At 37.4% G+C, this 14632-nt stretch overlaps 1 non-coding gene and 2 pseudogenes across 1 annotated transcript; 1 reads left to right on the top strand and 2 right to left on the bottom strand.

Moving 5' to 3' along the window:
• The first annotated feature begins 256 nt into the window (after nucleotides 1–256).
• LOC133094202 (U6 spliceosomal RNA) lies at nucleotides 257–363 on the top strand. The gene has a single exon (XR_009701415.1). It is a non-coding gene; the product is annotated as a U6 spliceosomal RNA (small nuclear RNA).
• Nucleotides 364–2543: 2180 nt separating this feature from the next.
• Nucleotides 2544–3261, bottom strand: LOC133092926 (large ribosomal subunit protein uL24-like; annotated as a pseudogene).
• Nucleotides 3262–8941: 5680 nt separating this feature from the next.
• Nucleotides 8942–9349, bottom strand: LOC133093181 (mitochondrial intermembrane space import and assembly protein 40-like; annotated as a pseudogene).
• Between the last annotated feature and the right edge of the window lie 5283 nt (nucleotides 9350–14632).

Here is a 14632-nt window from a genome sequence, read left to right as displayed (position 1 = left end):
GTTTGGGGTGGGGGGAATGGTTGAAAGCAGTACAGTTGGTTAAGTCTGGTCTATTAAAACGTCCTGGAGGGGTTCATGCCTCCAGCTGTTGGCAGCTCTTTTTAAAATGGGAGGTGCTTGATGTGTCTTTGCTTTCTGCTCCAGGTCTTGGTCTCCAATTTTGAGACAACAGAATTAGTATCATCGACACCCCACTGCACGTGGGACGAGAGATCCACATCATCTATCCTATCCATACTTTAAAGAGTTAAGTTGAGTGCTTGCTTTGGCAGCACATATACTAAAATTGGAACGATGCAGAGAAGATTAGCATGGCCCTTGCGCAAGGATGACCCACAAATTTGTGAAGCGTTCCACATTTTTTTACAATGGAATATTACTCAGCCATAAAAAGGGACAAAATAGTACCATTTGTAGAGACGTGGATGGATCTAGAGTCTGTCATACAGAGTGAGGTAAGTCAGAAAGAGAAAAACAAATATTGTATAATATCGCTTATATGTGGAATCTAGAAAAATGGTACAGATGACCTTACTGGCAAAGCAGAAATAGAGTCACAGATGTAGAGCACAAACTTTTGGTTACCAAGGGGGGGAAGGGGGGCACTTGGGATGAATTGGGAGATTGGGATTGACATATATACACTAATATGTATAAAATAGATAACTAATAAAAACCTGCTCTATTTAAAAAAAAACCTGCCTTTATATTATTTAACCATTTTAGTAAACAATTTACCATACTTGTGGTATGTCATATGTGAATTTTAGATATTTTTTTCCCAAATAGCATCTGTTAATTTGCCACCATAGAAATAGGCTTAACTATTGTGAAAAATTCAAATGGTAAAAAAGGTACATTAAATGTCCACCCCTCTTTTTTTAACCTAAAGTAGATATTACCCTGGAAGGGTGCAGGGGCAAATGAACATATGAAGTGGTAAGGATGGTGTCTCTGCTCTGACCACACACCCAGAAATACCCCTGGAATGTCCATCACCATGACCTCTTGGCCTAGTCAAGGGGGTAACTCACATTATCAGTGGAGGTGGCAGTTCTCTTGCTGAAGCTATCAGAATTAATGCCCTTCCTTACAGATGCAGATGTAGAGAATGGACTTGAGGACACGGGGTGGGGCGGGGGGGGGGGTAGGGTAAGCTGGGACAAAGTGAGAGAGTGGCATGGATATATATACACTACCAAATGTAAAATAGATAGCTAGTGGGAAGCAGCCGCATAGCACAGGGAGATCAGCTTGGTGCTTTGTGACCACCTAGAGCTGTGGGATAGGGAGGGTGGGAGTGACGCTTAAGAGAGAGGGGATTTGGGGATATATGTATACATATAGCTGATTCACTTTGTTGTACAGCAGAAACTAACACACCATTGTAAAGCAATTATACTCCAATAAAGATGTTAAAAAAAAATTAATGCCCTTCTTTATCCTCTTTATTCTCTGCTCTGTCCTGGGCTGCCATTTCTGAAGCTCCTGCAGTGGCTTCAATTGCAGTGTTGACATATTCCCTTCCATGGCCACAGACCCCAGTGATTTGCCCTCCAACCTGTGCAGTTGACATAGATGTGTGATTTCATAGCTTCCTCATGGCCCTCACTCATGAAGTACCCTCTTCTCACCAGGGGTACTTTTCTTTGATTTCTTCTTTCAGGTTTTCATGCCTTCCCAGCTCAGATCAAGCTTGAGACAAGTTACCCACCACCTAAACTGAAAGGAAACAGCATACCTGCAAAACTACATCTGAAATCATTTATTCTTCATAATCACTAGTTGGGGGTACCTCTTGACTCTCGCACTTTCAAGTGTGGGTAATATTCAAAATACATATTTAATGACCAGTTGTCTTGGGCGCCATGATGGAATGGGGAACTGGCCAATTGGTATGGTCAAACCAGTGCATACAGGCTGAATATCAGATTGGACAGGGGTCCCAAACAGGCAGGCCTCTGGGCCATGTTGCTGGTAGATTAGTTTTGTTGGGTATGCTGAGTGGATTTGAAATCTGTTTCTGAGCCTAGGCACGCACTAGGCACTGTTTCTGATCTAGGCACACACTCTCCCATTTTCAGTCTGCTATCTTGTCTCATGTCTTAGAGCTTGCTGGCTTTGTTTTTTTTTGTTTATTTGTTTTGTTTTGTTTTTTAAAATGTCTTACTATATTTTTAATTAAAAATTTTTTTCATTTTAACAGTTTTTTTTTTTTTAATTAATTAATTAATTTATTTATTTTTGGCTGTGTTGGGTCTTCGTTTCTGTGCGAGGGCTTTCTCTAGTTGCGGCAAGCGGGAGCCACTCTTCATCGCGGTGCGCGGGCCTCTCACCATCGCGGCCTTTCTTGTTGCGGAGCACAGGCTCCAGACGCGCAGGCTCAGTAGTTGTGGCTCACGGGCCCAGCTGCTCCGCGGCATGTGGGATCTTCCCAGACCAGGGCTCGAACCCGTGTCCCCTGCATTGGCAGGCAGATTCTCAACCACTGCGCCACCAGGGAAGCCCATTTTAACAGTATTTAATGAAATATATATATAGGATTATTTCTGCATCTTCTCAATTGTTTCTTCCTTATATTTGCCCTTTTCCTTTCCTACTTGGCAAGATTTGACTTTACGCTCAAGGATCTTTTTTTCGTCTTTGTCCAGTTTAGTTTAGTGATAACCTCCTTCCTGGGGTCAATGCTTGCATGCTCAGTTGTGCCATCAGCCTTCTCCCGCTGCACTCGTATGGTGTAGATGACATATTTCTTCCTGGAAACCTGGACTACTTTGCCAATTTGCTGCCCTTTGTAGCACCCTTGCACAACTTGAACTTCATCATTTCGGATGGGCATGAACCGAACACTGTACTTCTGCCTCAGATCTTTGGAAAGAGGGGAAGACGTATATGTATATGTATAACTGATTCACTTTGCTGTACAGCAGAAACTGACACAGCATTGTAAGTCAACTATACTCCAACAAAAAGTAATTAAAAAAATAAAATAATGAAAACTGTGCAGTATAAAAAAATACAGTAAGATCGCTGGCTTTGTTGATTTATCTTACTGTTGCTTCCTGGAAAGCATCTGCCTGTGCCATACTCTTTTCAAACCTTTCTTTGTGGTCCCGTCTCTGTCCAGGGGCTATTCACTCCAATTTGTCTCTTAAAAGATCCCAGATTGTCATTGCTTGGATAGGCCCTCATACATGTGGGAACTGTACGATACCTCCTCTGGTTGCTGGGCCTAAATTTCCACAGAGGTGGGCGCCCCATTCTGGATCTGAACTACATCAATATTGCAGCTACTCATTAAATTATAATTGACTTGGAAATGAGAGACTAAACATAGAAACAGACAATGGCCAGACCCTATATAAAAATAGAACTCCGACCCACAACCTATAGCAACTTGCCAAGGAAACCAACCCTTTCATTGACAATAAACAGTCCAGGAAGCCAGCCTGCCGTTAGTCAGACTTGTTAGAATTCAGACTACTATCTCTAATAACAATCTAAGAAGCTAAACAGTAGCTTCTGTAACAGTCGGCCCCAAATGGGCAGGATTTGATTAAAAGCTGACAGCTTCCCAAATTTTTGCCCCCACTTCCAACTTAGGACCAACTAGAGAAAAACAAATATGCACCCCTAACCAATCACATAAGATACCTTGCTATGAGTTATCACTCCTCCAGCTTCCCCAAGCCCACAGCCTCCAATCAGGGTACACGTGAAGCCTCCCCTTTTTGTACAATCAAGCTTTCCTACTCCTCTGCCTGCCTTTGCATCTTTGCCAAGATGCAAGTGACAGTGGCTGACTCACTTCTTATGCGGGTTCTGAATAAATAGCCTTTGATTTTTCTCATTTGGTTGGTCTATTTAGATATGATAATAATAATAAAGGCCTTCAATAAAATTTAAGTAAGTTACGGTAGAGAGGGAAAATAAGAATTTTTTGTATTCTGTAAAAGTTTAAGGTGGGCGGGGTGGAGGCAGGAGAATGTTCCCTTTAGCATCTTTTGAATCTCTTGGGTTCAATTTTCTGATTTTTCCTACTACTACATACATTTTTAATAAAACAGCCAACTATAAAATGTTGAACTTTGTTACTTTTAAGCTGAAAATTTTTTTGAATCTTAAGGCAGTTATTTCTGCAAAAGATGACTTTTGGGTTTATTAATTAAAAAGAAGACAGGGAGTATTTGAAATATTATCATCTGGGGGACTTTATTCTACATTTATAAATACAGTCTCACCACAATTAAGAGAAATTGAAAAGAGTTTGAAATATGGTGATAGCTTAAAACTGAAAATAATTCTTTTTAACATGAATAATTATCCCACCAGTTTTACAACCTAATAAAAATCAAAGTAGAAGAAAAATCCTGGGCATTTTAATTATGAGAAATCACATGTATTCTGGGAAATTAGAAACATAACCCACATATTCATACTTCAGAATCCTCATTCTAGAAATTCTTTCCCTGGAGATTTTCCAAAGAACTGGATTCCATGATCTGGCTTCTCTGCAGAACCCAGTAAACAGAGCTCAGTAAGAGGCATACCTGATTTTGAGTCCAAGTTTAGCAACAATATATTTCACATTTAAACTGAGATGCAGAGTAGAAATTCAGTCTTCGGACATTATTTCCCTTATGTTTGTTCCTTTAAAAATATAGATTTTTCTTCTATACTCTAGACAGAGGCAGAGGAGAGAATACTCTTGTAATTTTTTCACTTTCTAGTAACCCCTTTAAAGTTAACTGTAGTATCACTTATATACATACACATTACTCATATTATGATTTAAATCCTAAATCCTTCAGAGAATTCCCCAAACACTCTCTTTCCGGGTGTCTGCATTGGTTGGTGTGCTTTGAAGAAAAGGACATCAAAGGTGTTCAATTAGCACGTGTTGACAAATTGACTCAACGCAAACCAATGTTAAATTAACCTCAATTTGGAAGATGTGCTGAAACAATAACAGTCATTTAACACTTGTTTTGTTAACACTTGTTTTGTATTATCTGGCCTGTTTCACCCCACCTCCATGTTTTCTGTAATGAATTCCCATTGACTGTGTGTCTTTTGATTTCTTAATTATTCACTTTCCTTCTTGTGTAAAATGAGAATGTCTCGTACTCACTCAGCCCTAGGTTTTTAAGAATTAGAAGAACCTGCAGTGTTCCCCCAAATTTACCCTTCGTTTGTGGGCATGACACTCCTCTACTTTTCACAAACTTTCCTGCGCACAGGGGTCGCCTGGAGGGCTTATTAAAACTTGGAGTGCAGTCCCCACCCTAGAGCTTCTGATTCCATAGGTCTGGGATGGGGCCCAAGAACTTGCATGTTTAACTAGTTCCCAGGTGATGCTGCTACTGCCTGTCTCAGGACCACACATTGAGATCTACTGCTATTATACCATGTGCAGGAAGTAAGAATTCCGCTGTGTGTGTGTGTGTGTGTGTGTGTGTGTGTGTCGGAGGTGGTGGCAATGGTGGTGGTGGTGGTAGTAGGGGTACGGTTTGACCGGAGCAGAGTATGGACATAGGAAAGCTTGCAGGTGTAGATCATTGTGAGGAAGTTGCGGGGTGTTCTGGAATGAGCCCAGGTCTCAAAGGTGTGAGAGGGGAATTGAGAAAGAGAAAGCCTGATGTATTCCTGACTGCTGGATGCTTCTCCCATTTGGAGTTCATTGGAATGAAACTCCTAAATGGTTTAAGCACCAGAGGGCCTGCTAAATTGTCATGTCTCAGACACACATACAATATTGGTATCTGCAGTTTATGCTCTCAGACTACATATTAAAACTCTGTGCGGTGGTGGAGTAGCTAGATAAATATTTGTACATTTGACTGCACACAGACACTACTTGTGTTTCCTTATTCTTCTGTTTTGTCTCAAGAAATCTGAGTCAGATGGTGTAATTGGTTGTGAAGCTTAATCCCATCATCATAGTCATTCACCTGCTTAAAGATGGGGGTGTATGGATGATTTAGTGAGTCTAGTAATCTGTTTATTCTCTCCCAAATGGTAAAGACAAGAAGCTCTTCACAGATTGCTGGATGGCTCCAGTTATTATGGATTCTTGTAAAGACACGGCAAACAGGCAAATGTTAGTTCAGCAGAATAACAGTACACATTGATATTTGGATCATTCTTGCGTAGTATAAAATTGCAAGTGATTTCCGGTTCTGAAAGGACTTCATAAGCCTCAGGTCTCAACACTCAGATTTTAATGGCACATTGTCCTTTTCATTTCAACTTTGTTTAAAATATTTTATTACGGAAAATTTCAAACATATCCAGAATTAGAGAGAAACATATCTTGATGGTACTATCACCCAGCCCCAATAATTATCAATATTTTGCCAATTGTGTTTAACCAGTCTGCACTCCTGGGTCACAGTAATTTTACGTATAAATACCTCATTTCTAACAGATACAGGCTTTAGAACAATATAACCACAATAGTATTATCACACCTAACAAAATTATTATTTGAAATATTATTCCAATCCGTGTTCAAATTTCTTCGATTGTCTCAAAATTTGTTAATTGTCCTATTAGTTCAATCAGGACCCAAACAAGGTCCTTTATAGAATTTGGTTGATTTATCTCTTATGTCTCTATTATCATTTAACCGTTTCCTCTCCTTCTTTTGTTTTTTTTCCCCAAACCATTTATTTATTGAAGAGATGAGTCATTTTTCCTGTTGATTCCCTGCATCCTGGACTATTTTGGTTATATCTCTGTGGTATTGTTTAACTTGTTTCAACAGCCCCATGTTTCTTGTTAACTGGTAGCTGAGTCTAAAACATGAAATTTAGGCTTAATTATGCTGGGGGAGGCAAGAATATTTCACAGGCAGTGTGGGTACTTGCTACTGTATCACATCAAGAGGGGTGTAATACCTGTTTGTTCTACTTTTAGTGATAAGATTAATCAGTGGGATTTAGGTGTCAACCTTTTCCTAATGGTCTTAGCAGCCATTGATGATTATTGTACAGATGCATTATTTCACTGGGGTTGCAAAATGACATTTTTCTAAGTCAATCGTTCTTTCTGAATTAGTTGGACTTCTTTATCTGGTTAATATGAAAAACAATTTATAAAGGAGAGGCAAGGTAAATGCTTGATTCTGTACCTTAATCTAATTTCAGAATAATAAGCCCAGCAATATATATATATATATATATATACACACATATATTTTTATTTATTTAATTGAAGTATAGTTGATGTGCAATATTATATAAGTTATAGGTATACAATACAATAATTCACAATTTTAAAGGTTATACTTCATTTATATAGTTATTGTATTTATAGTTATTATATTTATAGTTATAAATTATAAATATATCATATTTATAGTTATTATAAAGTATTGGCTATAGTCCATGTATTGTACAATATATCCTTGTAGCTTATTTTATACATAGTAGTTTGTACCTCTTAATCCCATACTCTTATATAGTCCTTCCTTCTCCTCACTGGTAACCACTAGTTTGTTCTCTATATCTGTGAGTCTGCTTCTTTTTTGTTTTATCGCTAGTTTATTTTTTAGTTTCAACTTATAAGTGATATCATACAGTATTTGTCTTTATCTGACTAATTTCATTTAGCATAATACCCTCCAACTCATCCATATTGTTGCACATGGCAAAATTTTATTCTTTTTTATGGCTGAGTAGTATTCCACTGTATATGTGTACCACATCTTCTTAATCCATTCCTCTGTTGATGGACACTTAGGTTACTTCCACATCTTGGCAATTGTAAATAACGCTGCTATGAACATTGGGGTGCATGTATCTTTTTGAATTAGTGTTTTCAGTTTTTTTTTTTGGATATATACCCAGGAGTGGAATTGCTGGGTCATATGGTAGTTCTATTTTTAGTTTTTTGAGAAACCTCCATACTGTTTTCCACAGTGGCTGCACCAATTTACATTCTCACCAACAATGTATGAGAATTCCCTTTTTTCCACATTCTTGCCAACATTCGTTTTTTGTGTTCTTTTTGATGATAGCCATTCTGACAGTGTGAGGTGATATCTCATTGTGGTTTTGATTTTTATTCTTCTGATGATTAACGATGTTGAGCATCTTTTCATGTGCTTGTTGGCCATTTGTATATCTTCCTGGGAAAAATGTCTATTTAGGGTTCTGTCCATTTTTTTTTTGCAGGTAAAAATTATGTTTTCCTTTTAATTGACACAGTTTCCTCTCTCGGTGCTACTTTGGTAATGATTAGGTCCCCACCTCTCAAGAACATTGCATCTGAACAGGCTGAGACAGAGCCAGTGTGAATACAGGCCCCCAACCAGGGCTTTTAGAATAACAAGAAGAGCAAAACCAGCCTTTCTCTTCACTTACAAAGGGAGTCATTCAGAGGGTCCAAAGCTCTGCTTTCCAAACTAGAAAACCTGGAGCTCAATGCAGAACTGGAAACCAAAATGTATCAGAAATGAAGCATAGTGCTTCCTCAAATACTCAAGGTCTGATCATCCCACCTCTTCTACAAGAAATAGTCCCACTCCAACACTTTTAAAGAAAGATGTTTTGTTTCTGTTTCACGTTCCAACTGGGTGTAAAATCTACTAAAAGGGATACAATGAATCAAAATAAATCAGCTTACTCACAAGAGACACTCCCAGATAATGATTTTTGGTTGCTGAGATTATTCAGCATATTATTTCAAAGTGGCAAAATTCAGGACAATATGAGAAAAGAATTCAAAAGTGGCAGCTACATTCGCCGATATGTCCATGTGAGACCCACATACACACAACCCCATTTTTCAGGGTATATGTCAAGGGGCCAAGACCCTGATCAGCACAATAAGTTATTTTGTACATTACAGTGCACAGAAAAACAGAAGGAAAGACACTTTCTCAGAGAGGTTCATATTGCTCTGAAGGAGGCTGGAGCCCAGCACCCCAGAGCCATCATTAGCTGGACCCCTCCTCTTCTATGGTTGCAGTGGCCTCAGAGGCAGCTGTTTCCTCTAAACCATCCCCTGGCTTCTCCTCTTCCTTCTGGAAATAGAGGTCCGGGTACTTCTGCATGCACCCCTGCATGGCCCAGAACTGGTCTACACAGTCTGACCCCTTGACATCCTCCATGCTGTAGTGGAAGCAGGAAAAGGCCACCTTGAAAAGTTTCCCACACGGACCACTGGCCATCCGCCCAAGGCACGGGCAGTTCCAGTTGATGTCTCCATTTGGCAGGATCAGTCTCTTCTCCTCGTACAGATCATTGGGGTCATTGGCCACCAGCTCCAATTTGCTTGGAGTTTCATGGTCTTCTTTGGTGACAAATATGATTCAATCCTTCCCTTCCTGCTGGCAGTAGGTCATGGTGCAGCCCGGTGCTTCGACCGCACAGCAATGGCGGTGGTGGCCTCCAGGTTCTGTCCATTTTTAAATCAGGTTGTTTGGTTTTTTTTGATATTGAGTTTATGAGCTATTTATATATTTTGGATATTAACCTCTTACTGGTCATATCATTTGCAAGTATTTTCTCCAATTTAGTAGGCTGTCTTTTCGTTTTGTTGATGATTTCCTTTTCTGTGAAAGAACTTTTAAGTTTAATTAGGTCCAATTTATTTATTTTCGCTTTTGTTTCCTTTGCCTTAGGAGAAAAATCCAAAAAAATATTGCTATGATTTATGTCAAAAAGTGTTCTGCCTATGTTCTCTTCTAGGAATTTTATGGTTTCAGGTCTTATATTTAGGTCTTTAAACCATTTTGAGTCTATTTTTGTATATGGTGTGAGGAAATGTTCTAATTTCATTCTTTTACATGTATCTGTCTGGTTTTCTCTGCACCATTCCTTGAAGAGTCTGTCTTTATTTTATATTCTTGTCTCCTTTGCTGCAGATTATTTGACAATAAGAGCATACATTTATTTCTGGGATCTCTATTCTGTTCCATTGATCTATGTGTCTGTTTTTGTGACAGTAACATGCTGTTTTGATTACTGTAGCTTTGTAGTATAGTCTGAAGTCAGGGATCATGATACCTCCAGTTGTGTTCTTTTTTCTCAAGATTGCTTTGGCAATTCAGGGTCTTTTGTGTTTCCATATATATTTTAGGATTATTTGTCCTAGTTCTGTGAAAAATGTCATGGGTATTTTGATAGGTATTGTGTTATTTTTGTAGATTGCTTTGGTTAGTGTGGACACTAACAATATCAATTATTCCAATCCATGAACATGGGCTATTTTTCCATTTCCCTGGATCATCTTCAATTTCCTTCATCAATGTTTTATAGTTTTCAGAGTTAAGGTCTTCCATCTCCTTGGTACATTTATTCCCAGGTATTTTATTCTTTTTGATGTGATTTTAAATGGGATTGTTTCTTGCTTTCTCTTTATGATTGTTCATTATTAGTGTATAGAAAAGCAATAGCTTTCTATGTATTAATCTTGTATCCTAAAACTTTACTGAATTCATTTATTAGTTCTAATAGTCCTTTGGTGTAAATTTTAGCGTTTTCTACATATAGTATCATGTCATCTGTAAATAGTGATAGTTTTACTTCTTCCCTTCCAATTTGGATGCCTTTTACTTCTTTTTCTAGTCTGATTGCTGTGACTAAGACTTCCAATACTATGTTAAATAGAACTGGTGAGAGCGGGCATGTGTGTTTTGTTCTTGACTTTGGATAAAAAGCTTTCAGCTTTTCATTGTTGAGTATGATGTTAGCTGTGCATTTGTCATAAATGGCCTTTATTATTTTGATATATGTTCCCTCTATATCAACTTTGATAAGAGTTTTTATCATGAATGGATGTTGAATTTTTCTGCATGTATTGAGAAGATCATGTGATTTTTATCCTTCCTCTTGTTAATGTGGTGTATCACACTGATTGATTTGTGACTGTTGATCCATTCTTGTATCCCTAGAATGAATCCCACTTGATCATGGTGTATAATTCTTTTTATATATTGTTGAATTTGGTTTGCTGATGTTTTGTTGAAGATTTTTGCATCTATATTTGTCAGAGATATTGGCCAGTAATTTTCTTTTTGTGCAGTGTCTTTGTTTGATTTTGTTATTATGCTAATGGTGGCCTTGTAGAATGAATTTGGGAGTGTTACCTCTTCTTCAATTTTTTGCAATATTTTGAGAAGGATAGGTATTAGCCCTTCTCTACATGTTTGTTAGAATTCCCCTGTGAATCTGTCCGCTCCCGGACTTTTGTTTGCTGGGAGTTTTTATTATTATTATTATTGTTATAAATTCAATTTCACTGCTAGTTTTTGGTTTGTTCAAGTTGTCTATTTCTTCCTGATTCATTCTTGGAAGGTTGTATGTTTCTAAAAATTTGTCCATTTCTTCTAGGTTGACCAGTTCATTGGCATATAACTGTTTGTAGTATTCTTTTATGATTTTTTTGGTGTGTCTCTGTGATACCAGTTGTTATTTCTCCTCTTTCATTTCTCATTTTGTTTATCTGTGTCCTCTCTTTTTTTCTTGATGACTTTAGCTAAAAGTTTATTAATTTTGTTTATCTTTTCAAAAAAACAGCTCCTGGCTTTATCTTTTCGATTTTTTTTTAGTCTCTAATTTATTTCCTCTCTGATTGTTATTATTTACTTCTTTATGCTTACTTTGTGCTTTATTTGTTCTTCTTTTTCTAATTCCTTTAGATAGTAAGTTAGGTTGTTTGACATTTTTCTTGTTTCTTAGAGGCAGGCCTCTATCCCTGTAAACTTCCCTCTTAGAATGCTTTTGCTATGTTTCATATGTTTTGGAAAGTTGTGTTTCCATTTTTATTTGCCTCAAGGTATTTTCTGATTTTACCTTTGATTTCTTCATTGAGGGGTTTTTAGTAACATGTTTAGTCTCTTCATTTTGTGTTTTTCCCATTCTTCTTCTTGTAATTGATTTCTAGTTTCATACTGCTGTGATTGGAAAAAATGCTTGATATAATTTCTATCCTCTTAAATTTGTTGAGACTTGTTTCATGACCTAACATGTGATCTATCCTAGAGAACACACCACATGCACTTGAAAAGAATGTGTATTCTGCTTTTTTTGGATGGAATGTCCTATAGATATATATTAAGTTCAACTGAACTAATGTGTCATTTAAAACTACTATTTCTTTGTTGATTTTCTGTTGGATGATTTGTCCATTGATGTAAGTGAGGTGTTAAAGTCCCCTACTAATATTGTAATATTGTCAATTTCTCCCTTTATGTCTGTTAATATTTGCTTTATATATTTACATACTTCTGTATTATGTGTATATTTGTTAATGAGTGTTATATCCTCTTCCTTTATTGATCCCTTTATCATTATATAATGCCCTTCTTTGTCTTTTGTTACAGAATTCATTTTAAAGTCTGTTTTGCCTGATATGGTATTGTGACTCTGGCTTTCTTGTCATTTCCATTTGCATGAAATATCTTTTTCCATCCCTTCATTTTCAGTCTGTATGTGTCTTTAGCTCTGGAGAGGGTCTTATGTAAATAGCATATAGGTAGGTCTTGTTTTTGTTTTTGTTTTTATCCAATTAGCCAGCCTATGCCTTTGATTGGATCATTTAGTCCACTAGCATTTAAAGTAATTATTGGTAGGTATGTACTTATTGCCATTTTGCTACTTGTTTTCTGATTCCCATCTCAATTTTAAGAGGATTGTTCTTAAGCTCAGTATATAACTGCTTTCATATCATTTTGGTTATTTTTAAAATAATGTACTTAGAACTAAAATATGCTTCTTACAGAAAATTTAGAGAATAAAGACTCACGTAAAGATGAAAATGAAAATCACCTGTATTCTCCCCACTGAGAAATACCCTTTAAACATTTTATTGAATTTCCTTCTATATTTTTTCTCTTAGGTACATCATTAAACTTCCATGGTCTGCCATTATAATCACCCCCTCACATGTAGTCTCAACCCCTCTACTACTCTCACCTTCATCACACATGTCTAGTAAAACCTCAACCCTCCATCTTCTCTGCACTTGTGTCTGAGCAGCTGAATGTTACCGGAGAATATATAACTGAATTGATGTTTCCTTAATTTGATTATCTAAAATCACAACTTGCATATACTATGACCCAGAAACCCACTTATATTTCCCAGAATGATTTTATATGTTCTCCTCAAACCACCCACAACTCCTCCCTATTTTACCCTCACTCAGCTATTGACCTTGCCTCATACTTAAGTGAAATAAAAGCCTTCAGATGATAACTCTAAAATTCCTAATGCAAACTTAACAAAGACTACCCTCATCAGCAGTTATCTTCACTTTTTCCCTTCTGTCATTATGGAGAGCCCTTTCTTCATCTTAGCCAATTCCAGGCCCTCCCCTTATCCTATGGATCCAGTGCTCTTTGACCTTTAAAAACACTTCATTTTGGTTATCCACTCTCCTTTTATCAAATTTTCCATTCTTTACCAGATCAGTTTTGTAACCATATTCTAATTTTCCAACTTTATCTTAGAAACAACACCAAAAACAAACAATCAAACCTTAGTTCCATAGCTCCCTGAAGGTTGGTTTCACTCATTTCTCCATTATCCTGCATAACCAAACTTCTCAAGAGTTGTTAAATGTATTGGTTCCACCTCCTTTACTTTTCTTTAATCCATTCTAATATGACTTCTACATTGCCCCACGACTATACTGAAATTTCTTGTCTCAGAATCACTGACAATTGTCACACAGCCATTTGCAATCTACATATCTCTGTCCTCTTATCCACCCTTTGAGCATTTGGTGGGATTGGCCATTTACTTCCTGAAACACTCTCTTCTCTTGGCTATCATTACACTATTGTTTCCTAGTTTTCCAAATGCACTGGCTTATTCCATCAGTTTCCTTTTCCAGCTGGCTCCTACGCCTCCTCTGAAGTATTGGCAGTCCTCTGGTTTAAGTTGTGGATCCTCTTCTCTTCTTTTGCTTTTTCTCCCTGAGTGATCCTATTAATTCCCAGTCTTTAAAAAATCAGTATGACTCAAGACTCCAAAGTTTATATCTCCAACCTAGATAATTTTTTTTCTGAGCACCATATACAATTTTGTTTACCTGATAGCTCAACCTGTATGTCTTATAGACACTTAAATCATATACATCTAAGATAAAACTTCTCATTTCTCTTCTGCAAGTGAATCCCTCCCCTATCTGTTCTATCCCAATAAATGGCACCATTATCCTTTAGTTGCTCAATTCAGAAACCTGAGTCAGTCCTGATTTTCTTTTCCCATAACCCTTATCCAAAGCATTGGTAACTTCATTTGATTCTACTCCCCAAAATATCTTGATTCTGTCTTTTCTCCATCTTCTTGGCTCATGGTCATAGCCCATCCTTCACAGACTATGTTGACATCTCTTTGCTGGTCTCTCTGATTCCACATTTGCTCCTCTACAATCCATTTCCACATCACAAGCAAGAGTGATCATCTTCTAGAACATAAATTAAACATTCCTTAAAAACTGTAAGTGGCTTTTCATTATACTTGTAACAAATTCAAACTCTTTACAAGAGCTGGATGGCTCTGTAGATCTAGCTCATTTGTCTCTGCTGATCTCTCCATCCTCAGGCTGCACTACTCCATCACTACACCAAAGCCACTCTTTTTCAAACACATCCAAATCTTTCCTACCTCAGGATATT

Source organism: Eubalaena glacialis, chromosome 6 (assembly GCF_028564815.1).
Source record: "Eubalaena glacialis isolate mEubGla1 chromosome 6, mEubGla1.1.hap2.+ XY, whole genome shotgun sequence".
Lineage (NCBI taxonomy): Eukaryota > Metazoa > Chordata > Mammalia > Artiodactyla > Balaenidae > Eubalaena > Eubalaena glacialis.
Note: the sequence above shows the minus strand (reverse complement) of the source record. Positions and strands in the feature narration are given on the sequence as shown.